Source organism: Lissotriton helveticus, chromosome 1_2, assembly GCF_964261635.1.
Source record: "Lissotriton helveticus chromosome 1_2, aLisHel1.1, whole genome shotgun sequence".
NCBI classification, from domain to species: Eukaryota; Metazoa; Chordata; class Amphibia; order Caudata; family Salamandridae; genus Lissotriton; species Lissotriton helveticus.
In genome coordinates, this window is record NC_136058.1 from 244710777 (window position 1) to 244737363 (window position 26587).

General features: G+C 44.8%; 1 long non-coding RNA gene across 1 annotated transcript in view; it reads left to right on the plus strand.

Moving 5' to 3' along the window:
- The first annotated feature begins 2519 nt into the window (after nucleotides 1–2519).
- LOC144807837 (uncharacterized) overlaps nucleotides 2520–26587 on the plus strand; it is a 236240-nt gene continuing 212172 nt past the window's right edge. Inside the window, exon 1 of the long non-coding RNA XR_013606466.1 lies at nucleotides 2520–2828. This is a non-coding gene — a long non-coding RNA (uncharacterized LOC144807837). The remainder of the gene's footprint in view (nucleotides 2829–26587) is intronic.

Here is a 26587-nt window from a genome sequence, read left to right on the forward strand (position 1 = left end):
GGATGGCAGGGCACAAAAAAGTCCAACTTGGTAGCAAGCTGAGGCCTAATTCCAGGAAGAGTCTACCCCCATGCGATCAGAGCGCAAAGAGAGCACAAATCCATCAAAAAAGGGCAGAAACAAAAGGTGTATTGGTTTGGATATGGAAATACACCGACAGGGCGGTGTGTAGAAGGAGGGCAACCCACTCTAGGATGCCTCACAGCTGGGTGAGTACGCCAACGAAAAAGCGGGATAGCAAATGGAGACAGCACTCGCAGCCCAGCCCCCGCCAGACGGCAGGGCGCAGGAGAGACTAGCAAGGTAGCGAGTTGTGGCCTGGCTCCAGGAAAAGGCTACCCCCCACAGGCAAAGGGGCGTGGAAAACAATGAACAATCTACAAGCTGTCAGGGTGATTTACGACCCTAGGATATGCAAATGAGCAAAAGACAAACCAGTGATTTATGGCGAGCTGATGATTTATGGCTGATGATTTATGAATTCTATGCAGAATGATTTATGACAACAAAATGATGACAGATTTGTGACCGAATGATTTATGACAGTCCGATGATCTATGGCCATGATTTATGATGGCTGATTTATGGCGATCAGGCAGAGCGATTTATGACAACAAGATGACAGTTTTGTGACAGAATGATTTATGAAGCCCGATGATTTATGACTCACGATTTATGATGTCCAAATGACACTGAGCAATAACAAATTGTGATAATGTATGATAATGATTTATGTCCCCGGCCTGAGAAAGGTATCCAGGGGAGTTGTACAAATATGACGTATATAATAAGTAATAAAACTGCGGCCAACAACCACCACAAAAACAACGACTGTTGTCTGTGTGTAGTAATACAGGTACACTGGTATGGTATGGTTCCGGGAATGGGAGCAGTGCGGCCGTTAACAGGAGACCTGGCTCGGTAGTTCGGGCTGGACTGTTCTGACTGGAGCTCAGTCCAGACTAAATTGTACAAGGTGGGTCCCAACGAAGATCACATGGTGTGCAAAATAATGATGTACTGGGATGCGACCTGAATGCTTACTAGTGGTTGTGATTAATTCAAGCATTCCAGCCATCACTTTTTTGTATACTTCAGTACGACTGGTCTTCCCAGACACGGGTACCGGGAACACTGCCACTAAAACCAAGCTATAACTAACTGATGAACTTTAATAAGGGTGAACCAGTCTTGGGTTACTTGAGTTTCACTTAAGGAAGGACCAGGCTTGGCAATTCAGGCTGGACTGTTCTGATTGAAGTAGGGTCTGATTTGCATATGACTGTGTCCAAACAGAAGTTGCATAATGTGCAAAATATTAATGAACATGGATGTCGCTCAGATTAATTGTCAATTGCTTAGAACAATTTAAGTATTCTATCAGTCACTTTTTTGTATATTTTGCTGCAAATTTAATGGCCATTTGAAAAGGAGATTGCAATGGAAAATGTTCGGTTTGTACACAGCAGTACCCTACCACTCCATGCTTCACTTCTATATTTAAGACAGTGTACTTCGAAAAACACCACTGAGCACAACCTACAACCCTACCATCCTCCTCCTGAATGGTCATGGCTATTTTGCTACACTTGACTTTCATGTAGCACTTTTATTTTTCACCAGCCCTTTGACTTCAATGACGTAACACTGATGGCAGCATCTCAGCTCTGAAACTTGTTCCAGCACCACTGGTTTCCTCAGGGTTTCTCCCATGTTTGGGGAAGGTTTCCGACCTCTACTCAGCCCTGTCATGTTTCCCATATCCATTGTGATCCACTGTGATGCTCTGCTCCAGTCCAGGTTTTGCTTTGAAATCTGGTACTTGCAGTCCACTTGCTCCATTATAAAACAGGACGATAAGCCCCGGGTTCAGAAGAGAAAACCTGGACTCAAGCAGCGCATCATGCATGGCCTGGAAAACCTGGCAGCTGGAATCCACCTCTAGTTCAAGGAGTGCTGTTACACAGCTGTGACTGTAGCAGTTCCACATTTGGAAATAAAACAAATGTGTATCTCTGACTGTTTCAAGCGGTAAAATCCCAGCACAGGGTTTATGAGTACCCATGAAGTCTCTGTTCTTCCCGAAACCTCACAACCCTTCCTATGCCTTCATTTACTCACATGTAACATTACAACCACTGGGGGAAAAATCAACTTAAAATAGATTTTCCCACCATTGGGTGTAATGGTACCATAGTTGCCAGGTTTTACAGGTCAATGCGTCATCAGCTGCTCCAGGCCATATTTTTATTTCCTTTTGAATTCTAGGACGTGTAGTCCAGTTTTATAATGGAATAAACAAGACGAGCCCCAGAATCCAAAGACCATTATTTACGAGCACAGATTCACGTTTTGTTATTCACAAAATTCATCTCTAAATACAGCTACTTACATACTGAAGTATCCCCTAAATGCGCAGATAATTTTGTCAATCTGTCCCTTAGGACTCCTGCCCTTTAATGAACTTTTGACATTTATTTCTCGAGGTAGAACGGGGGACGAGCCCGGTGACAAGCAGCGCCATTTTGCACCGGGCCAGACAGACCTCTGGCTCCGCGCTGTACCTCAGGAATAATCCTTTCTGTGTTTACCACATGATCTGGCTTCAGAGCTCAGCGGCGGGGAGCGCCATTAAGGGATTACAAGGAGAAACATAACGTCTTGATTGTGAGCTTTTCCCGCGATTAAGCCCCTATCTCTTGCCTCGCAGCTTCCAACCGGCCTCCGGGAATTAGGTGGGCAGGAGGCCAAAGATTTTACTTTCTGAAGGGGTTGGTCCGTGTCGAATATCTCGGAAAACCATTCAGCGGAGACAACACAAACAAGAGGTGAGAAACTAAACTAATAACTTCTCCCCCGGGCCACAGGTAATCCCCTCTCAAGTGTTTCATGATTACAACCTGTACTTGGCTTATAGATAAAACCGGTTTGATCACCCCCTCCTTTAACTAACCCCCCCATTGTCAGAGCAAGGCGCTTCAAATCCCTTTCGTATGACACGTAAAGTGGCAAACTGTAAACATTAATCTCTGTGCCGTAGCAAAGCCCGTCATCAGCTCCAGAGAGATAGGAAGGTATTCACCTGTGATTGGGAAGTCATAAAAATAAATAGAAAAAACTAACTAATTTTGTGCAATACCACAGCAAATTCTCACAACTACACCGTGTTTACCTGCAGAAAGGACGCCAGAATATTTTCAATGTTAGAGGATAGATAGTATGCCAGATTTAGCATGGCTTGGAACTGCTGAAAATGGCTTTCATGGTTAAGAAGCCGTCTTTGTTCTGCAGCATAGACCAATGTGAACTGAGTATAAAATGCTCAGATGTAAAAAGAATTAGAAAAGCCAATGGGTCTCTCCTATGGGTGAGTTATTGGCTTCGCCAGTAGGGTGGGGGTGGACAACCAGAGGGCGGGACGGTTGCTTTTTTCCTTATGGGAGGTTGGGGGTAAGCAACGGGGACAACGAGGGAGTGGGGGAATAAGCAATACAGCAGTGGGGGTGCAAGGGTAATAAGCCACGCTGACAGGGGGCGAAGGGGGGAGTAAGCAACACAGACAGGGAGTGGGAGGGAAATAAGCAACATGGGCGGGGGTAAAGGAAAAATAAGCAACATGGACAGGGGTGTGGGAGGGGTATAAGCAACACAGACAGGGGGTGTTGGAGGGGAATAAGCAGAATGGGAGGTGAAGAAGAAACACGGGTGGTGGAATAAGCAACACAGATAGTTTTGGAGGGGAATAAGCAAAATGGAGAAGCGTGACAGGGAAATAAGCAACACAGAAAAGGAAGTGGGAAGGGAAGAAGCAACATGGACAGGGGGAGAAGAGAGGAAAGAAAAAACAGTACCTTGAATCACACTGCCAGCAGCAGAAGGATCCCAATCTAGATGAGGTGATCATAATTGGTCTGTGCTGCAGCCGAAGGAAGAGGAAGTGAAGCATGTTTGTGCTGCCCAATTAGAAGGCAGCAAATGAGAGTGAAAATGAAACCCACAAATGGTATGCAATGGGTGGACTCCAAGCCCCTTGTAGAACAGAACATCTCTCTCAAGGGAGAATACATTTGCATTTGCACACAATAATTAAAAATGACATTGACATCACTGTCATCCTGCCTGTTTGTATGACAGTGCCCCTCATGTTATTGGTGTTTGGTAGGGAAAATTCGGAAATGTTTCAGTGGTACTGTGTGAACTAAAGATGAAGCACCTAGAATTTCTTGAATTTTTGCGGTGAGTTGAGGTCGATCAATGACCATCAGCCTCTCAAACTTTTGTGGTTCGACTCCAAGGTGGTGTAATGCCTACATTTGTCTGCCAAGTTTGCATGTATGTAAAAACTTTTTTTTGCTATGCACCTTGTTGGTGAAGGCTGATACGGACCCCAAAGGGCTTGATTCGTGGGGTTTGTTAAGTCTTGAATTGAACTTGGAGTATCAGCTAGTCTCACAAACAAAAAATTTTGGACCTGGGTTAAAAAACAGCCATCGCCTTGAAAATTATTATACCTTATATCCACAGTTTGAGAGACTGTATTATCATATTGCGCCCTTGTGGGTTTAGATCACATGATGGCGGATCTGAATCTTCACTCTCAAGGCAGCACCAAGGCTTAGCGGCATTGAAGCTTCTGGTGCCCTGACGTGTTTCCACTATCTCTGCATGCCTTCACCCTCACCAACACAGCTCATGTAGGGATATTCTCATAGGCACTTTCCAAAGAGCTCCACTCCAATTTTGTGAAAGTTGCTGTAGTCCACAACACTAACCCAGGTTGTTAGTGATGTGAGAAGGAACCCAGTGATGAAGCATGCCACCGCATAGGGAGTGAGGGTTTTCCGTCCTTCAAAGAGGGATTTTTTTGTAGGTTTTGCTGGTTTCCTTCTCTTTACTCCAAGAGTATTACAGAGGACTAATATGACCTGTAGTTGTTTGGTTTGATTAGACCCCTTGCATCTTGTGTGTCTGCATTATATAAGGAAGTCAATCAAGTTGGGTCTTTCAATACTCACTACTCTTTAGTCCTTGTTGTGTACATGCTTTGAAGCCTTTACTCATGGCTTGCCTTTGGTACCCCGACCACTGCCCTTACTATACTTGGTCCCGGGTGTCATGAAGGCAGAGACAGAAACAGAAAGTGAAGTGGAGTATCATAGGACTGTTTACTTTCTGTAGTTTCCATTCCTTGTCTGTTCCCTACCCCCTTAACTGCTGGGCCTTTTCCCTCAGTGCTGAGCCCTTTTTGGCTATTGAGGTAGTTGATTCTTAGGGCTCTATAACTTTTTCCCACATAACGTATCCTCACAAATTTGCGGCATTTTTCCCAACATCCTGCGGATTTTAAAGGAACACAGGGTTGTGGATTGCCCTGGAGGGGGGGCCAAGAAATAGGCAAAATAGAGATACATTTTGAGTTTTTGGGTCAGCCCCACCCTCTTCAACATCTACATGAGCCCCCTTCCAGCCATCGCACGCCAACACAACCTAAACATCATCTCCTACGCTGACGACACCCAGCTGATCCTCTCCCTCACCAACGACCCGCAACTGCCAGAGCCAGCCTCCAGGAAGGAATTAAAGACGTCGCGGAATGGATGAAGCTCAGCCGTCTGAAACTGAACTCAGACAAGACGGAAGTCCTGATCCTGGGACCATCCCCCTCTGCCTGAGATGGCTCCTGGTGGCCCCCTGCCCTGGGCACCGCCCCCAAGCCAACGGATCATGCACGCAACCTGGGCTTCATCCTGGACTCCTCCCTCACGATGACCAAGCAAGTCAACGCCGTCTCGTCAACCTGTTTCAACACCCTGCGCATGCGCCGAAAGATCTTCCGGTGGATCCCTGCCGAAGCCAGGAAGACGGTCACCCAGGCCCTCCTCACCAGCCGACTGGACTACGGGAACACCCTCTACGCTGGAACCACAGCCAAACTCCAGAAAAGACTCCAGCGCATACAGAACGCTTCTGCACGACTCATCCTGGACATCCCCCATCACAGCCAGATCTCTGCCCATCTGAAAGACCTGCACTGGCTCCCCGTCAGCAAGAGGATCACATTCAGACTCCTCACCCACGCACACAAGGCTCTCCACGTCATGGGCCCCAAATACCTCAACAGCCGCCTCACATTCTACACACCCACCCGCCAGCTCCGATCCGCCAGCCTCGCCCTCGCCACAGTCCCACGAATTCGCAAAATCACAGCCGGAGGAGGATCCTTCTCCTACCTGGCGGCGAAGACATGGAACTCCCTCCCCACCCACCTACGGCTGACCCAGGACCATCTCTCCTTCAGGAAACAACTCAAGACCTGGCTGTTGGAGCAGTAGCGACTCCCCCTCCTCCCAGCGCCTTGAGACCCTAGCGGGTGAGTAGCGCGCTATACAAATTTGTTTGATTGATTGATTGATTGGTAAAATGGCATCAATGAACAGTTTGCTGTGCTAAAGTCACCATCTTCCAAACTTTCAGGGACATGCTGAGTTGAATCTAAAAAAAAAACAGATTTTGTTTTTACTGCAGTTTTGGCATTTTCCCAATTTGTGGTGGAAATGAGTGGGAAACCAAAGGCTGATCCAGGAAATCTATAGATTTCTGAAAAGTAGAAAGAATTCCAACTTCAGCAAGGAGTTATAAGTGTAGATCGATCCCACTGGGTTTTCCCAAAGAAACTAATTCTTTCCAGAAAGAAGTATTGAAAATCAGTAGGGAAAAACTCTCATTTGTGACAATGTTTTCATCTGTAACTTTTAACACTATGGCTGATTTACAAAAGCAATATACAATTACGTCTGCTAGACCCTACTGGTTGCAGTGATATATTGGGTTAGTATGTTCTCCAAGAACCCAAGGTACCCAGAGACAAAAACTAAGCTGCACCATACAATGATTTGTCATTGTGTATCGAGCATAGATCAAATCATAAGGTGAAATATGCAGAGTAAAAAAACGGGTATCAAGGAAACCTATGTATTTCTGAAATAGGAATAAGATGTGGAGTTTAGGGGCAATAGTTATTTGTACCTCATTGAATTTGTTGGTAGAGTACTGTCATAAGATTGAGGGTATTTTTCAACATACTGGCTTAAATTTGGAAAGCACAAATACAGTGAAATGCAGTTGATAATAACACATTTTCTGCTATTTTCTGCTCAATCAATCAATCAATCAATCATGCCATTTGTATAGCGCACTACTCACCCGGGAGGGTCTCAAGGCGCTTGGGAGGAGGGGTATGCTACTGCTCGAACAGCCAAGTCTTGAGTTGTTTCCTGAAGGCGAGATGGTCCTGGGTCAGCCGAAGGTGGATGGGGAGGGAGTTCCAAGTCTTGGCAGCCAGGTAAGAGAAGGATCTTCCTCCGGCGGTGGCTCTTCGGATGCGTGGTACGGCTGCGAGGGCGAGGCTGGTGGACCGTAGCTGGCGGGTGGGCGTGTAGAAGGTCAGGCGGTCGTTGAGGTACTTGGGGCCCAGGTCGTGGAGAGACTTGTGTGCGTGGGTGAGGAGCCGGAACGTGATCCTCTTGTTGACGGGGAGCCAGTGCAGGTTCCTCAGGTGGCTGGAGATGTGGCTGCGTCGGGGGACATCCAGGATGAGTCGGGCGGAGGCGTTCTGGATGCGCTGTAGTCTTTTCTGTAGCTTGGCTGTGGTTCCGGCTAAGAGGGCGTTTCCGTAGTCCAGTCGGCTGGTGACGAGTGCCTGGGTGACAGTCTTCCTGGTCTCGGTCGAGATCCAGCGGAAGATCTTGCGAAGCATACGCAGGGTGTTGAAGCACGATGAGGAGACGGCGTTGACTTGTCTGGTCATCGAGAGGGAGGGGTCCAGGATGAAGCCCAGGTTGCGTGCGTGGTCGGTTGGCTTGGGTGCGGTGCCCAGGGCTGGGGGCCACCAGGAGTCGTCCCAGGCGGAGGGCGAAGATCCCAGGATGAGGACTTCCGTCTTGTCCGAGTTCAGTTTCAGGCGGCTGTCCTTCATCCACTCGGCGACGTCTTTCATCCCTTCGTGTAGGCAGGTTCTGGCGGTGTCGGGGTCTCTGGTGAGGGAGAGGATCAGCTGGGTGTCGTCGGCGTAAGAGATGATGTTGAGGTTGTGCTGGCGTGCGATTGCTGCGAGAGGTTTCATGTAGATGTTGAAGAGGGTGGGGCTGAGTGAAGATCCTTGCGGGACACCGCAGATGACTTCGGTGGCCTCGGTGCGAAACGGGGGGAGGCGGACTCTTTGTGTTCTTCCGTCGAGGAACGAGATGATCCACTCCAGTGCCTTCTCTTGGATACCGATGTTGCTGAGGCGCTGGACTAGGGTGCGGTGGCAGACCGTGTCGAACGCAGCGGAGAGGTCCAGGAGGATGAAGGCCACTGTTTTCCCCCTTGTCGAGCAGGGTCCGGATGTCGTCGGTGGCTGCGATGAGGGCAGTCTCGGTGCTGTGGTTGGCTCTGAAGCCGGACTGCGAGGGGTCGAGAGATCCGTTCGTCTCGAGGAAGGCGGTCAGCTGTCTGTTGACGATCTTCTCGATGACTTTAGCAGGAAAAGGGAGGAGCGAGATGGGGCGGAAGTTTTTGAGATCGGTGGGGTCCGCTGTAGGTTTCTTCAGGAGGGCGCTGATCTCGGCGTGCTTCCAGCTCTCCGGGAAGGTGGCGGTGTTGAAGGAGGCGTTGATGATGTTCCGGAGTTGGGGTGCGATGGTGGAGTCGGCCTTGTTGAAGACGTGGTGTGGGCAGGGGTCGGTCGGTGATCCGGAGTGGATGGTGTTCATCGTGCGGGCTGTGTCTTCGGTGGTCACCGTGGTCCAGGTGCGAAGGGTGGCGGTGGGGGGCGTTGGTTCGACGGTTGGGTGCGTGGGTGGGTGCTCCCATATGTCTTCCCCTAAAAATGGTACCAACTTGTGTGGATAGGCTTAGTGCTGTGCGCACAGGAAAAGGGCCACAACACATATATGCATCACTGTTTTAATTATTTTTTTTAACTCAAAACAGACCTTTTGTTCCCAATGTTGGTAGCTGTGAATTCTGGGCCCTTGCTCAGCTGCCGCATAGGAAAACCTGGCAAATCTGTACATTTTTCAAAACTGGACACCTACGGGAATCTAGGGTGGGGTAACTTGTGTGGCTCTCACCAGTTTTTTTTACCCAGAATCCTTTACAAACCTCAAACTTTGACTAAAGAAACACATTTTCCTAACATTTCTGTGATGGAAATTTCAGGAATCTGTGAAGAGCACCACACATCCTTCTACCCAGCATTTCTCCAAGTCTCCTGATAAAAATGGAACCTCACTTGTGTGGTGGGTAGGCCTCTTACCGGCGACAAAAAACTGTACAAAACGCAACTTGGATAAATCATATTTTTCCACCCGAAACTGACCCTTATTTGCAAGATGCATAGCTGAGAATTTTTGGCCCTACCTCAGCTGGCACTAAGGGAAACCTAGCAAACCTGCACATTTTTTAAAACTAGATCCCAAGAGTAATTCAGTGTCAGGTGTTTTGTGTGTCTCTCACCAGGTTTTGTTACCCAGAATTCCATGCAACCCTCAAATGTTAACAATAAAAACATATTTTCCTCACATTTCTGGGATGGAAAGTTCTGGAATCTGCGGGGAGCCACACATTTCTTTCTGCACATTATTTTACCAAGTGTCCTGGAAAAAAGGTACCTCACTTGTGTAGGAAGGCATCGTACAAGTGACAGGAAATTGCACAAAACACACAATGGATGCACCACATTTTCCCTCTCAAAACGGACCTGTTTTTGCAAGGTGGGTAGCTTTGGATTTTAGGCCGTAGCTCAGTAGGCACCTAGGAAAACCTAGCAAACCTGCAAATTTTTTAAAATTAGACAAGTAGAGGAGTCCAGGATTGTTTGCCTTGCATGGATTCCACACGGTTTTCTGACCCACATTACCCTGTAAGCCTCAAACTTTGCCTGAAATCACACATTTATCTTTCATTTTCATTAAATCTTTATTTCGATACATTAAGTATCATAAAAGTTACATAAAATACATTACATTCATAGTACAAAAAAGTGGGTTCTACAGTAGGATAAATCATAGTATCACATAGCGGTGCTATTAATTCATGTGGTTTCCCACATTTATCTTACATTTCTGTGATGGAAACTTCCGGATTCCACAGGAATCCCAAAAAATCCTACCAACCAGCATCACCCCACTTGTGTTGATAAAAACATGGAGCTACTTGTGTGGCTGGGCCTAGTGCTCGCAACAGGAATGGATAAACCAATGTCAATGGTAACCCTTGTGAGTGAACTTTCTGCCCCGAGGGCAGATCAGGGAAAATTATCCCCAGTTGGGGCAGAAATTCTGTTGCACCATTTACTTGGAGTGGGGGCACGGCCATGCCCTTGCTGGGCAGCCCCCACCACTACTTTACAAAAACAAAATCCCTGGCTTTCTGCCCCCCCCAGGGAGGATCTCCGGGGTAATTACCCCATCTGTCTCCGGGGGGCAATAAGACTGTTGCCCCATTTAGTTAGGGTGGGGGAATGGCCATGCCCAGGCTCGGCAGCCCCCACTCCTATTTGTATATGAAAACAAATTCCTTGGTGTCTAAAGGGCTTTCTACCCTCCTCCCCGGGGGGGGGGGGCAAATCAAGGGTAATGACCCCATATTCCTCTTTGGGGAGACTGTGCCTTATTTATTTTGAGTGGGGGCATGCCCATGCCCTTTCTGAGCAGCCCCCACCCCTGCATTTAATAAAACAAGCCTTTCCCTGACATCTAGTGGGCTTTCTGCTCCCCGTTGGGGCAGATCAGGAGTAATTACCCCCCCTTCTGTTCCCAAGAGGGGCCAGAAAGACTGTTGCTCCACTTCCATGGGGTGGGGGCATGGCCATGCCCATGGGGGTGGCCCTCACCCCTATATTTATATAAAAATAAAAAAGCTTTCCCCTGTGACTAGTGGGTTTTTCTGCCCGTGTGGGGTGGAGGAGGCAGATTGGGAGTAATTACCCTATCTAACCCCCCGGACTGTTTCTCCATTTACCAGGGGTGGAGACATAGCCATATCCATGCTGGGAAACACCTCCTTTATTTTATTCTTTACAAAAAATCCAGTGGCAAAAAGACTGAAATAATAACATACTTGCCCAGGGAAGGGGGTCACAAGCCCTTGCCCAAGAGGCCACTGTCCCTAACACTTGTGTCTAGTGGGTGTATCCTTACCTGTCCTAGAGACATCTACTCACCCATTTGCTATGGTGAGGCAGATCATTGCAGCTTAGAAACATTATTTCTCCCTACTGATTAAGTGGAAATGTATAAATCTTATAGTAAATTTTAGAGATACCTGAGGACAGGAAATTGAAATGTCAAATTCCTCCCTGACTGATTTTAGTGTAGAGTGTAAGTTCGCTGTTTCTGCTTAATCTATTGGGTTAAATGTCTAACTACTAGAAATAGTTTTGCAGCTGTTGTCTCACTCAAGAAGTTTGTAGGTCTTCTTGATTCTTTTGTTGTGCATCATTTTAATTCGCCTGCCTAGTCTAATATAGATGCAGACCTATTATTTTATTGGTAATACCTCTGATTATCTCTAAGTTTTATTGTGTGTGGTAACGATGTCATGGTGTAACAGCCTTCCAAACCTACTTCTGCTTCCCGGAGTAAGCCCTCACTTGTTTGCCAATCTACAGACGGAGAGTCAGGAAGACAAAGTGGTCACTGCTTTACTCACTTGAAGTGCCAAAGTTCCTCAGGCCCTGGCAGGCCAATTGTCATGACAGTATACACTTTTCAAGCTTGTCCAACGAATAGTTCTCTCGTGTGCAGGCCAGTCAACTATTAAAAGCTTTTGCTTGGTAAAATTAATTCATGCATACCAACATTGAAAAGTGTGTATTTGAGTTGAAAATGTGTATATTTAAAAACTCAGGCTGGTATTTGGAAAAAAATGGTTGAAGTTGTAAAATATTTTAAAGGCTATTATTTGAGTGCTAAAAATCAAACTGTTTCGGGGAGACGTATTACTAATATTATTAATCTGGTGCCAGTGGCATTGCAGCTATGGATGTTATGTATTATTTATGTAGAGCCATTTGAGATCATCAAATCGTCTTTTACATTACTTCTTGCAACTGTGACCTATGCACTGAGATGATCACTGTTGATAATCTTGTACAAGGTAGCCACTCCTGTAATCATGCCGTATGTGTTTACAATTGCATCTCCAATAGTATTAGTAGCTCAGGAGCATTTTTCTTAAACATAAGTGGCTCTTATTACAACAAAGGTTGGAGACCCCTGCTTCCCCAATAACCTCTGACACCTGTCAGGCCATACCTAGGGATTGTCATTAACACAACCGACTGCACACTTTTCAGGCTTTTGTTGATCATGTTTCCATGTGGATGAGCAAGCTGTAGCCCCCACCCCCAAACCACCAAGACCAACCTTGGGATGAAGCTTTTCATACATCACAAAGAGGCAGTATCAAGGCATGAAGGCCTTTGTTATTTGTGTCCATGAATTATCCAGGTAAAGGAATTTATGTGGGCACACCTCATGCTTTATACTTAATAAAACTTGTTAAACTCTGATCATTACCACTTGGAGTGAGCGATTTCCTATGCACCCATTCACCCCACATATGCCACAGTAAGCATTGGCAACGCCAATAGGTCAGAAATGTCCAAGCCTTTTGGCAATTCTTGTTTTGTTTTGCTGTGGCTTTTGCAAAACTGTGTGAAGCTGCTGGGCATTCATCAATCTGGAAAAATAAATATTGACTAAGGGCAAAATGTTTGTCTAAAAAAAAGCACACATTTCCATAGTAAAGTCAAGTAAAATACAGCCATAAAAGCACATAAAAATATAGCAGACATTTTAAAGCACCTTCGAATACATAATTTAGAATAATAAAAACAGAGATGAATTTGAAAAAAAAGATACAAAAATGCAATTTTTTACAATGTACTGTGACTCATCAACCTGATACATTACAGACTTAAATAAAATTAATTAGCTAATGATTATTAGAGCATAAGACATAGGCATAGATTCATCAACCAAAATTGCGATCGCAATAGCTGCGAAACAGCATTTGCGATCGCAATTTCCGCTTCCGCAATTCATGAAGCAAAAACCCACCAAATTGCGAATTCACAAACATAAATTCGCAGAATCAATGTGGACCCCCCTTAGCGAATCTGTAATAGCGATTTCCCACTAAATCTGCAAATTAATTTGCGAATTCGCAAATAAGTCGCAAATACAATTCATCAAACATTGCAAATTGCGGAAAAAAACAAAATCGCTAAATGCTAGTTGCAATTTAAGGAGAAGCCAAACCAGGTGGTAACCATGAAGTTCAATTGGGAAAAAAAAAAAATTCAAACAGGAACAATGGGCGGAGCAAAACAAACACACTTAAGGAGACACAGTAGTAGCATGAGTACATTCACAATGCCAGGTCTATACATCGTGGCAAGGCGGCTGAGGCTCCAGTGTGCAGCCCGGAACCAACGCAGGATTCAGGAGCGCATCTTCCGGCTGCGGATAACACTCCTGGGCCAGACTGAAGAGGAGATATACTCCAAATACAGGCTAAATGGGGCAATGATTCACAAGCTCATCAGAGACCTTGACCCCCTAATGCAGCACCCAACAAGGAGGACCAATGCCGTGCCCACCCATGTCCAGGTCTTGTGCTGCCTGCACCTCCTGGCCTCCGGAAGCTTCCAGGGGATAGTTGCATATGCAGGGGGGATCTCCCAGAGCACACTGTCACGCTAACTAAGGTGTTTCCTGGACGCCATGCTGACCCAGACACACCACTACATAACCTTCCCAACCACCCAACAGGACTTAAATCAAACAAAGCTTGCCTTGCCATCGCGCAATTTCCCCATGTAATTGGATGCAATGACTGTACTCACACCCACATCTGCCCACCCGCTGAGACAGAGTACATGTACCGGAACTGCAAGTCCTACCACTCACGGAACATCCAGATGGTCTGCAATGCAAAGACAATCATCACTGACATAGTGGCCCAATACCCGGGGAGCACGCATGATTCCTTCATCTTCCGGCACAGTGGCATACACACCCACTTGGCCAGGGGTGACTTTGGCGAAGGACACCTCCTAGGTAAGTTCACATGCCCACATACAGTACGTCGAGACCATGTCGCTGCGCATAACAGGCACTGACCCTCTGCTCCTTTCCTTCAGGTGACAGCGCCTACGGCCTCCGTGAGTACCTCCTTACCCCATACCTCAACCCTGCAACACCACAGGAACGGCGTTACAATGCTGCACACATTCGCACTAGAAATTGCATTAAACGGACATTTGGGCTGGTAAAGAGCCGATTCCCCATCCTACATAAGACTGGTGGGGCCCTCAAATACCAGCCTGAGGTCTGCTGCCGCATTGTGGCCGTGTGTGCCATACTCCACAATATTGCTACCAAGCGGAGGATACCTGTGGAGATCTCTGTCAGTGAGTCGGAGGGGGACAACCGCCCACTTGCACATGTGCATCAGCACGCGGGGAGAATCCTGCAGAAGGACACAGGCGCCGCAACAACACCACAATGAACTATTTCTAGTGCACCCATACCCCTCACACAACACTGCACTCATGCATGCCAAATGAAATAATGACATGAGTCGGATTTCCGTTTGAAATAAATTCTTATTATTCTTTGGACAAAAATATTTCTTTAACTTTTCTTTTCACAATACATGAAAACTGTATTTCCTCATACAGCCCCATTATAGCGAAGCAGGCATGCTTGTCATATCAGCATTGGCACTGCTGTTAGAGTACATGCAATCACTGGCGCCTCCGGCAGGACGCACCCAGTCGCCTCTCCACATCCTCGTCGCCAGTATTGGCCCGTGATGCTGCTCTGGGCCTGGTGCTGCGGCGGCGTTCAGTTACCACCGGCATGGACAGGCTGCTCAGACTGGATGTGCCCTCACTGGCATCATCCCCCCCCCCTTGCATGGCCATGGCCACACGCCTGCTGATTCTTGACAGCGGTTGTGACCTGTTCCAACGCCCTAGCAACATCCTGGCAGTATTGCACCGTCTAAATTTGCATCGCCAGGGACCGGCGTGAAAGTTGGGAGGTCGCATTACTGATCAGGTGGTTTGATCTGGTATATGCTGACAGCCGGGTCAGCAGCTGGCGGTGGCGGCGGCGGGTGATGTCCTGCTGTGACACCATGATTTGGCTGTTCTCCCTAACTGCAGCCGTCAACACCTGCACACTTTCCGTGAGCTGGCTCACATTGCGCGCAGTCTTATAAAGCAGCAGCTGCATGGCTGCCATGTGCCGGGCCGGCTTTTGGTGGACAGCTAGCATCCAGCGTTCTATACCCAGCCCTGGATCTTGGACATGTTGCCCCCTGCCAGCGCGTGTTGCCACGTTGCGCTGCTGCCTCATCAGGCCGCTGGACTGCGACCGCACAGTGGCTGTGCGCCGTGTCTGCCTCCTGGGTGGTGGTGTGGCCTGTACCACTGCCATGGGTGTCACATGGAGTGGTTGCTGTCCTCTTGAGGCTGCAGGGTGGCCCTGTCCGCATGGGGAGGTGGTGGTACTGGTGCTGGTGGTTGTGATGGTCCAGGTCGTGGGGCAGGATGGCTCTCTCCCTCGGTGTCCTCAGGGTTCTCATCAATTTGGAGTGCCTCGCTGTCTGTGCTGGGTTGTTCTGCAGCACCTGTGATGTAAATGGGTGCATGATTAATGATATGTATCTTGCACATGGGATGTTGCAACATGCATGCAGGCTTGCATTGCCTGACTGGCTTTAGGGATATGTTTCACTTGACAGGTCTGACTGTGTGTGGCTATCAGGGAACTATTGTCACACTACAGGTCCCACAATGCAATATGGCGTTTCTGATGTGCATGGCCTGCATTACTGGGGTTATCAAATGTCTAGCTCTGGGCATTGTTAGGGGACGGGGTCGCAGTTGCATGGCTCTTACCTTGGGGTTGTTGTGTGGGTCAGGAGGTGTCCAGCCGAGTGACCCCATGCAGGCTGCTGTGTTTATGGTATCCTCCACAAGGTCTTCAAGTGGAGTGTTGGCCGCAACTGTGGGCTCTCCTCCTCCCGTGGCAAGTTGCTCCCCCAGCCGCTCTGCTATGCGTTATTTTGCATGGCCTCTGAGGTCCTACCACCTCTTCTTTAGCTCATCAATTGAGCGCTGGGTCACTCCCAAGAATTCCCCTTCAACCTGATGTGCTGCCAAATGCGCCTCTTGTCTGCTTCAGGCACCTTCCTGGATTCCTTCCCAAAGAGGCGATCATGGTCACTGCTGACTCCCTGGATCAGGAACTCCAGCTCCTGTTCTGAAAATTTTATTTTTCGCTTTCTGCCAGTTGCACTGGCTCCTGATGCATCCTGGGACATTCTGGAGTTTGATGTGTGTCCGGTAGTGGGGCTGCAGGGTGTGTCTGATGGAGCTCACTGCTGTGCCTCTTCCTCTCTCCAGCTCTGTGGTCAGAATGAGTGAGGGAACTGGCTACTTCCTGGTTGTGATGTCATCATTGTGCTCACAATGCGACTTCCAGTTTTTGCGATCTCGCAATTTGCGAGATCGCAATTTGCGATTTCGGTAATTGCGAAATCGCAATTTCGGGTAGGATGAAAGGAGATTCTGCGATTTTGCTGCGATTTTAGGAAATTCCCATTAGGCGATTGCGGCCGATTACGAATCGCATTTTTTTATCGCAATTTTTGATGCATCCCATTCTGCGAATTCCTATTTGCGATTCAGTATTTTTCGCAAATTAGAATTCGCAGAATGGGTGCTTAATGGGGGTAAGTACTCCCTGGTACTGTAGGGAACTACTTTGTATGGGTGTGTTCCTTGTGAAGGATCAGCATGCCGTAACTCATAGTTAAGTCAACCATTGGCTGAAGTGGCCTGGCGCATTGACCCTTGATTCATGCTCAAGTGGATTGAAGAAAAAATGTGAATGACACAACCACAGGAAAATGGATGAAGTGTGGCTGAAATTCTTTGTAAGAAAATATGTCCTACACATAATTTTATTAAGAGCAAAAGATCCGGGCTAACACAGAAAGAAAGATTGAAAGAAAGAAGGAAGGTAAGAAAAGAAAGTAAAAGGACAGAAGAAAAGGAAAGAAAGAAGGCATGAAAGAAAAATGTATAGGAAGGAAGGAAAGAAAAAATAAGAGGAGGAGAGAGAAATATAGAAAGAAGCAATGAAAGCAGTAAAGAAGTAAAGGAAACAAAGAAAAATGGAAAGAAAGAAAGCAAAACGGAATGAAAGAAAGAAGCAAAAGATTAAAGCGAAAGATGGAAAGAAAGAAAACAAAATAAGGAAAGATTGAAGGAAAGAAGGTAGGAGAAAGAGAGCAAGAAAGAATGAAAGAAAACAGTGTTACAAGTGCAGCAATTTAAATACAATACAGTCTGTTTTTCTTTTTGGAGAATTTCTATTAAAGAACCATTGGTGAAATTGAGTCCAGAATAAACGTGTTCGGAAGAGTTGTCCACTTATAAATTCACATGTGTAATATTGAAGCTTACAGTTGGTGTACTGCATGCATTTTAAGAGGACAACTTAATACAAAACAGTTTCAAATGGATATGCTGTGAGATATCAGCAGATAAAGGACACACAAAGTGAAATTTACAACAGTATCAGCAGGAGGCAGGAACTTATAAAACATGGAATGTGACCTGTGCTCACATCTGGTATAAATTGCCCTTCTTTCTCTTCAGACTCTAAACTCAATTACAAAACTAAAGAAATGACAAAGTAAAAACAAGAACACTGGCACTTAATGGAACTACCTTGTGTGCAGAAGTGCAATGTGTGAAAGAGCAAAATGCAGTCACACAAAGTGAAGTTGACCAGTGGCTTAAGGAGCCTAACCCATTGCCCCATGTTGTGTGCTGTAGTGGGCGGAAACATAATGTGAACGACACAACAACAGACCGGTGGATGAAGAGAGGTGACTGAAAGCCCCTTTATGTAAATATATTATGCATATAACTTTAGTAAAACCAAAGGGTCCAGGCTAACCTAGACTTAAAAAGCATTCCAATGTACACAATCCCTCCTGCTGTGCAGAGCAAGAGAAGCCATGTGATAATTTTGACAAGGTGTCAAAACCCTGACCTCAGCACTAATGAAATGTCAAGAATTCCTATTATAATTCAGTGAATACTTATACTATTCTAATTGAGGTCTATCTCTAATCGATACCTCAGAATACATTTCTTCACAGTCATAAGTCTATATGGTAGTTTAGGGTCTCCTGTTGTGCAATCAGCTAGTAAACAGATATAACACATTCTTCAACCAGTCTTAGAAACAGCTTATTTATTCCCAGAATTGTTGCTATTTCATGCAGATTTTGGTGGGGTGGAGGCAGGGTGTGTGGGGTAGATGTACTATAGCAGAACCAAGAAAGAGACGTGAAGGGGATTTCCAAGGTGCAGATTATCACAATTTCACCTCCTGGACAAATGCCATCTTAGTCAATTGTCAGTCTGATGGACTCCATTAGTGGTATACAATGGACCAGTAGGACTGTCATATGATAACACAATCAGAAAGGCACTTTTTGAATGCACAGTCAATATGAGTGTTTCCCACTTGACTGGATGCATGACCTCATTGACGTAGAGGAACCCCTTTGCTTGTGCACATGCTCGTATTTTATAGCATGCACACACACGTGCATTAGTGTGACCTGGCAACTGACACACATTTGACAGCTTGCCCATAGAACACCCTTTGTGAGGGGGCAGAATGGCCTGCAGATCATCTCCAGGTTCTCTCAATGGGTCGCTTGATCTCCCTTTGAAAGAAAGGAGGGTATAAGCATGTGCATAGGCTGGCCCTTAAAATGAGAGGCAAGAAAACTCTTAAGGAGATGGGTGCAGTCTGGCATTGCACCCTCCATTGCGGTGGTGTTCAGGACCCCGTCATTGGCTGTTCATTGCAAGTGCAAGTGCTTCCAGTTTATGTAATAACTGTGCAAGGGATTACATGCTATGTTTATTCATGGGCCAAAGTGTAAATGGTGCACTAGTAGTGCAAGGGTCCTGTGCTTCATTTCATGGGTACTAATTAGCGTATATTTTAAATACATTAGTTATTTTATATCACTCTTCTATGCTGTTTTATAAATATAAAATAGGTTGTCTCTGGAGTAAACAATTGGTGTAAATTGTCTGGGCGCTTTCATTTTCTGATTTTACCAGGGTCGTTAGGTAAAGCTAGATCTCCTTTTTGAGAAAGATTTCCGGAATTATTTAGATAGTTTCATATAAATATGAGTATTTAATGCTCCGTAAAATGATTTTTGGTATTGTGGAAAATAGGTTTAAAGCCATCTAAGGGTGTGTCTTGTAAATAGGGATTGTAAACCAGCCTGAAGAACAGTCTATTCAACAAGGGCCTGAGACAAATACAGAAGAGAAGAACTAAGTAAACAAGGCTATGGGCAGGCTCTATGTGTCATCACTTGCAGATAATAGTCGGTTTGCACGGTTCTTTGTGTTCCTATCTGGCACCAGATGACGTTGTTCTCTGAGTTTTGCTTGAAGAGGGCAGAACTTGAAGTCACTATATCTCATGCAGTCATGCATCAGCATTATCTGATTGTTTCATCCAGACACTGATCACCTAGATTGACACCATGAATACTAGGGTGTCACTAATTTGCAGTGTGGTGTTGGTGTAGTTGTTTAGCTAACTTAGATCGCAGTGCACTAAGGTGTCTGGGGAGGCCCCTAGGCAGTCGAAATTTCGGACCCCTCAAAGCAAATTACCTCCTAATAATTTTTTATTTTTACCAACCGACAATTTTAATAAACCAATTTTATTGCACAAAATCAAACATTAATGTTGTTAAACTTTTTTTTTTAATAAACCAATACAACTTTAAATATTTACTTTCCTAAATTTGTTTGTGATGAAATCTTTCAGGATATCATAGAAGTATACCTTTTGCAGGACTTTATGGCAAGTGAGTACAGTCGATCTTGTGTCATTAAAGATCAATGACACTTTTCAGTAGTTTTAACTTCAAAAAGGTTGCCTGAAGATGAGCTTTTAAGAGACAAACTGTTCATGGGTACATTCATAAATACAATATTTTCTCTATAGAGTCTCTAATGCAAAGTTTTTGTTTCTTCCAGTTCATTTCGTTCCAGTTACGGCCGGCATAACTCGCGGGTGGGAGGGCTGGTGGAGGGGTCTCGCGGGGGTTCGTGAGGGAGGCGTTGGGTGAGTTAATGAAAAAAATAAAAAATAAACTTACCTTCCCGGGTCCCAAGCCGTAGCAGCTCCTGGCGGGATCCCACGGTAAGGAACAGGAAGCAAGCAGTCCCCTCCCATCACCTGAGCCAATCACAATGCTGCAATGGGAGCATTGTGATTGGTGGGGACAGCGCCCACCCGGGCGCCTATGTGGAGGCCATTTTCTCTATGTAGGCTGCATGTAGCCTTACATAGAGAAAAAGGAGAGTTTGCAAACAGTCAGGGCCCACAGCATTGGGCTAGCCACTCCTCACCTGCTTTATAGCAGACCCGCCCACCGATCCGCCCACAACCAAACACTAAAATGGTAGTTTTAGCATTTTATGTTTCTGCTTCTTGCACTGCGAGAAAACAGTGGGGTGACACTGCTCTGCCCTAATGTTGGAGCCGCCCCTGTTTTTTTCTATCTTTTAGAAATACTTTAAGAAATCTTGATTGTAATTTTATTTCAAGATGAAATCAATATTATTTTGATCTGTTGTCATGGGGCCCTTAAAATTAGTGGGGACCATAGGCCAATGCCTACTTTGCCTATTTGGTATTCCGGAACTGCTTCGGTGGGTTAGTGTCTACAGAAGCTGAGCATTGTAGTGCACTTTGGAGGCTTAGTCATTTTAGTTTCAAACAACTGAGTTGGTGACCATAGAATGCACTGCTCTGTGGTAGGCTTGCTTCCATAGGCAGGATTTCCATCTGGTAGATCAGTGTTCCCGCAATGCAGTGCTTTGTGAGGGATCACTGCACCCAGGGTAAATTTCACAGTTTGTGATGAGTTTTTGTGCCTATGGTGCATCCTAGTGTGGCGTGTTTGTAGCCCCAGGGAGCTGTACAGATAAGTGTCCCTGTGCTGCTGTACAGTGCAATGGGTTAGTGTTTTATAATTCAGCACCATGTTTTTGGTGACTGGTGGTAGGGTGCAGTGCAATGTGGTCAGTTAATGCTCATTGGATATTGAGCGGCTCAGTGGTCTAGTGTCTCAAGTAACCCCTGTCTAAGCAGTGTGGTGCATTAGAGAATCTTTAAATAATAGGGAATTAAAGAGAGACACTTAATTGCAAAATCCATAAATTTGACAGAGTAAGCCGACATCCTAAAATACTCCCACTAAAGGCACATTTTGTGATCGTCTGATGGACCAGTTGGCTCTAGGATGCAGTACAGGGTATAGCTGTAGGTTATGAAAAAGTGTTATGAAGTGTTTTATCTTAGTTTCTACAAAATATCATATTATTATGAGACATGGTAATGTCCCCGGGATTGTGCACAGTGTGTTGTGCTGGTGTTCCATGGATGCAGTATGGTCATTAGTGTCCCATGGATGCACTGTAGTGAATTTAGTGTTTCTAGTGAGTATCATGACGGCTAGTGTCCCTTGTAGTACATTCTAATGGGCCAGTATCCCTAAGGTGCATTGTGGTGGAATAAAATGTAGTGTGGTTGGTCAGTGACACCAGTATTCAGTGTGATAGATTAGTACCCTTACGACACAGTGTAGCAAGGTAAGTTAGTATCTCGATGATACTGTGCAGTCTCGTTGAATGGTGTCTATACAATGCAGTGTAATGGAGAGAGTTAGGGCCTCATGCAAAGTTTGGCAGATCAGAAGCATCATGGTAAATTGACAGGTTTCCACCTTGCCAAACATACAGTTCCACTGCTGTATTTAGAGTCAGTGGAACTCTATTGGTTTTCCTGACCTGGACTACCATGTAAGGCATAGTGGTCCTGGGATAAAAAATAGAAAAAAGTCCCTGACACACAGAGGCAACTCCTTGCGTGTCAGGGAATTTTTTTTTGACGCTGCACCTTTGGGGGCTTCATGGTGCAAATCAAATATTTTGCAGAGCTGACCACAACCAGGCAGACTGCTCTAATTCACCTGTGCCTTATATGTATCTGCCACACCAGTGAATACACTTTAGATCATGTTCAATAGTAGGGAAGACAGAGAGAGTGGAAGTATTCCTGTTGATAATCCGAAAGTACGAGAAGCTGGAAGAGCCATTAATGCTGTTTAATTAAATGGTCCTCGAAGAGGTGGATCTTTATCTCCTTTCCACAATTCAGGAGTGAATATGCACGCCTGAAGCATGGAATGATTCCAATAAACGTCCTTTATGTATACTTTTAGAACGTTTGGTAATTGTTATTCTGTTTTGCATTTGTTCCTTTTAAGCCGGTTAATGTTTCAGCTCTTTGCGTTAAGGTGACCACTTGAATTGGTTTGATTTTCAACCAGGTACTGCTGGGTCTTGCTGGTTTGTAAACTATGTAGTTTATTTTGAAAATGAAACATTTTTTCAATCCGTTTATGAGTCATTAAGAGGTATGTAGAGAACCTTTCAGAATATGCAATGTGGAGTCAATGATGTCAGCAAACAGCATGTTGGCACTTTTCAGGTGGAGTAGCATCAATGTTTTGACATGTTATGTTTGCATCAGAAAAAGAGGAGCATTGCTTTCTTCAACCATGAGAGCTAGTTCCATTCTTGGCAATGTGAGTCTTCACATGTGGAAGAGCCTAGGTTTGAATCCATTCAGTTTCATACCAGATAGACATTCTTTGATCTAAGCTAGTCTATTTTTTTTTAATGGGGCAGAATATGAATTTAATTGAGTTCAATTTTAGGTAGACGCTTGTTATTCAGTTCTGTACGAGGAAGAATCAATCAAGTCTTGAGTCAGTTGATGTTGCTGTTGGAAGAGGAATTGAGGTAATGATCTTCGGGTTTAAAACTTCAGGTGTGCCATAAATTCCATATCTACCACTATCTAATCTGAATGTAATTTGTTACGGTTTGTCCCACTCGGGGATTACCCTTTCTATCCTCTCCATTAATGCACAACACTGCTTTCCTTGCTGTGCATTCAGGGAGGAAGCGGTGTGGCGTTGTTCTTGCCTGTCACTTTCCAGGGCACAAACTGTACCTACTGTGCTCGGGACCATAAATGTTGACTGGTAGTTACTTAAAAAGGTTCTACAGTTCCAGCCAAGTGCTGTTTTCTTGCTCTACTTGAGAGGGTGACAGAGAAGGGGACTCAACCAATACCTTATTTTACATCAGCTGCAGGACCCTCCCTGTTAGTCACCAAGGCTGCGGAATCATCTGTATAGGGCAGGGAGAACACACTAGAGAAGCCATGAGGCCCAGCAAAATCTTTGCAAGCATTGATGGTGGGGTGAATGCTTCATTTCTATTATTTAGGGGATACCACATAAAGAAATGCTTGTAAACGTTGATGTAGTCATCTGCAAAATTCATGGGTGATGCGAAACGTAACAAACAGCCCATCAAGCCAATGCTTGAAAAGCGCTCACCCAAACAAGCCACTTGCTGAAGAGGGCTCTCTTCTGTATGTAATGTGTCGTGCACTGTTTGTGTTGTGTGTGTGTAGTGCTTACTGAGATGATGGCTTATCGGATATCGAATGTTGTCTATTAAACATACAAGAGAAATACTAAGAAAGCCATGTTGTAATGTTACAACATCTATTCTAACTATGTAAGCCGGGATAGTTCTAGTTCTAATATATACCAGCCCTAATCAGCTCCATCATGTGGTTATTTGCATGTACATCTTCAGTGAGCCTTTTTGTTGTACACAGCTACCCATGACAGTGAGAGCTGCCTAGGTCCAGTGACATGATAAGCATATTCTTGGAGTAAAAAAGAATGCCCAACTCATACTTCCCAAGTATGCAATGCAAGTGCAGTGATTACATGTTTGCAATGCCACACAGCTATCCTATCCTGTCTGATTTTTGACAAAGGGTTACCCGAAGATGAATGAGTGTCAGGCTGCCATACAAATCGCTCAAAAGTATTTTTCTAACAGGTTGTTAGACACTGCTAAGCAGGTCATCACACTGAAACCATGTAAAGTGAGAGCCTTACAATCTTACGAGGCACGTACCCAGTGAAAAGTTTAGGTGTGGCCTTTGAATCTCGCCAGACTGTTTTTCAAAAAATATATCCATAATACTCATATGAAGAGGGACTTTTGGTCAGTGTGGGCTTCACTCATTGGTCCTTGAAACTGTCATTTTCATGTGGCTGCACCCACCTGAGCTTATAGCATGGGGAAGTGGGTCATCACACTCTACCCAGTGGCTCCCTTCACTTTTTATAACTGCACAAAGCCTGTACACATTTCTCACACTCACCTCAAAATAGTTCCTTTCCGTTCAGCAACAAAACTGTTTCCAATTTACTTTTTACTCTTTGTTTCTATATTAAGCTTAAATGCCTATTATTTATTTTACCTGCACTTAATGTGTCCCGTTAAATAATAATTTACTTTTCATCTCCCTTTTATTTGTATAGCTTCTGCTATAAACTATTTAAGTGGCATGGTAACATTGTAGCTGCCTGCAATATAAGTGCTTGACTTAGGACGTGTTTAATCTTATAATAAAATGTATATAGCATCTGAAAGGCTTTTTAGTTAAAATGTATAAAAAAATAAAAAACAAAACAGACACCTCAGTGAATGTTTTTTTAAAAATCAGTTTTTTTTATTGGAAACATATGCTGGCCGTGATTAAGTGCTGGAATATATTGTTTTCTTTCTCTTTTTTGTTGGTTAGGCTAGTAATACAAATAAACCATTGCACTACTTTGCCTAGGCTTTGCAAATGCTTGTTTGTTATGTTTTGTTCTACAGAAATTCATTAACCTAAGAAAACTAAACTTAACTATTTGTTGCTCCACTTACTGACCATTACTGGCCAGCAGCAGACACTGAGAACACAGCTCTAGTTTTAGTACCACAGAGTCGAGACACATCTACATCTGCTAATTACGTGTGCATGGGGGGAAACTGGGAAAATATGTTTGAGCGCACATGCAACACCGAGTTATTTCCATGACTGGCCAGCATAGTCAAACATGTGCTACAGTGGTCGGGGTCAATATAAACCATAAAACACTATATCAGATACAATGTATCACAAAAGTAAAACATTTTTAAAGAAACTACTTAAACCTCAGTAACTTAATTTCCAGAATTAGTAGAGAGAGAACACTTAGAGCCATGCTTCCCCAGCCTTTGTTTTAGGACATTGTCTGAAAATTGTTGTAATTGATTTGATGTCCTGAGTTGGTAACACCAGGTAGTCAGATCTTCAATGCTGTTGTTACACGGGCTACATACCGTTTTTATTTGCATCTATGAAAAACCAAACCCGCTTATGTTCAGTGGTAAGCTGCTGCCCTTGAAGTTCAAATAGTAGTGACTTACTTATGCTTTTAAGTTAGCTTTTAAGTACATCTGCCGATACACTGTTTATGCAGTCTCACAAATAGGGAAAAGTTACCCCATCCACAGAGAGGCAGGTCTGTGCTACAGCTCTAGTGCAGGGATTTCTTTATAATGGACTTTTCAATGCAAATCTTGAAAGGTATCTTAACTAGTTAAACACAATTTAATCAATGCTACTTGAACAACTGACCATTGTTGAAAGAAGTTGTACCTTTCTCATTTAAATCCTTGATGAACACTTTTCTTAGAAGGCCCCTCATTGGTGATTCATGCTCAACATCTGCATGTGAGCCTTAAAAGAAATATTCATTGCGGCCTGCCACTTGAATCGTTTCCTGGACATTTCCAGACCTTAGCCAAATTTAAATCAGCGAATTGCACGTCAGAGAGATATTCCGTCCTACACAGTAACATTGGTGGGATCTTTTCATTGTAGGTAAGAGTCTGGATAACCTTCAGGCAAATGCCCTCTAACCTCCACCACTGCCTTACTTGGGTCTTCCCTCTCCTGGAAAAGGATGATGTTACTTTAAGTGGTATTTATTTTAAAATTATGTTTTTCACCAAATATGCTAATTGATGCAACTTATTCAGAAGACTTGTCTGAGTTCAATCCAATATTAGCAGGTCATCCACATACATATAGATGATTCACATGTTCCTATTTTGGGTACGAAAGATCGACAAACATCACACTTTTTTAACAACACTGCAATTTAAATGGAAACAAGTGGTGGCTACAGTAACCCTGTTTAAGGCTTCTGGCTACCTTTATGACCTCCAAGTAATTTCTGAAGCCTCCTTACTTTTCCTTGACCCAAGTTGATTTACAGAAGTTGATCGGATGGGCACTGCCTTGGGTCTGACCTGTTGTATTAGATGTTTGGATCAAGTTGTACAAACACATTTCGTGCTCTTCAAAATTCACTGATGGAGCCTCTATCCCTCAACACACCCATTCCTTTCAAGTTTCCTCACACCAAAAGAAGATTGGCAAATAATATATGTCTAATCCTGGCACACTTACCTTTTCTTTTGTAAGGTAGTATA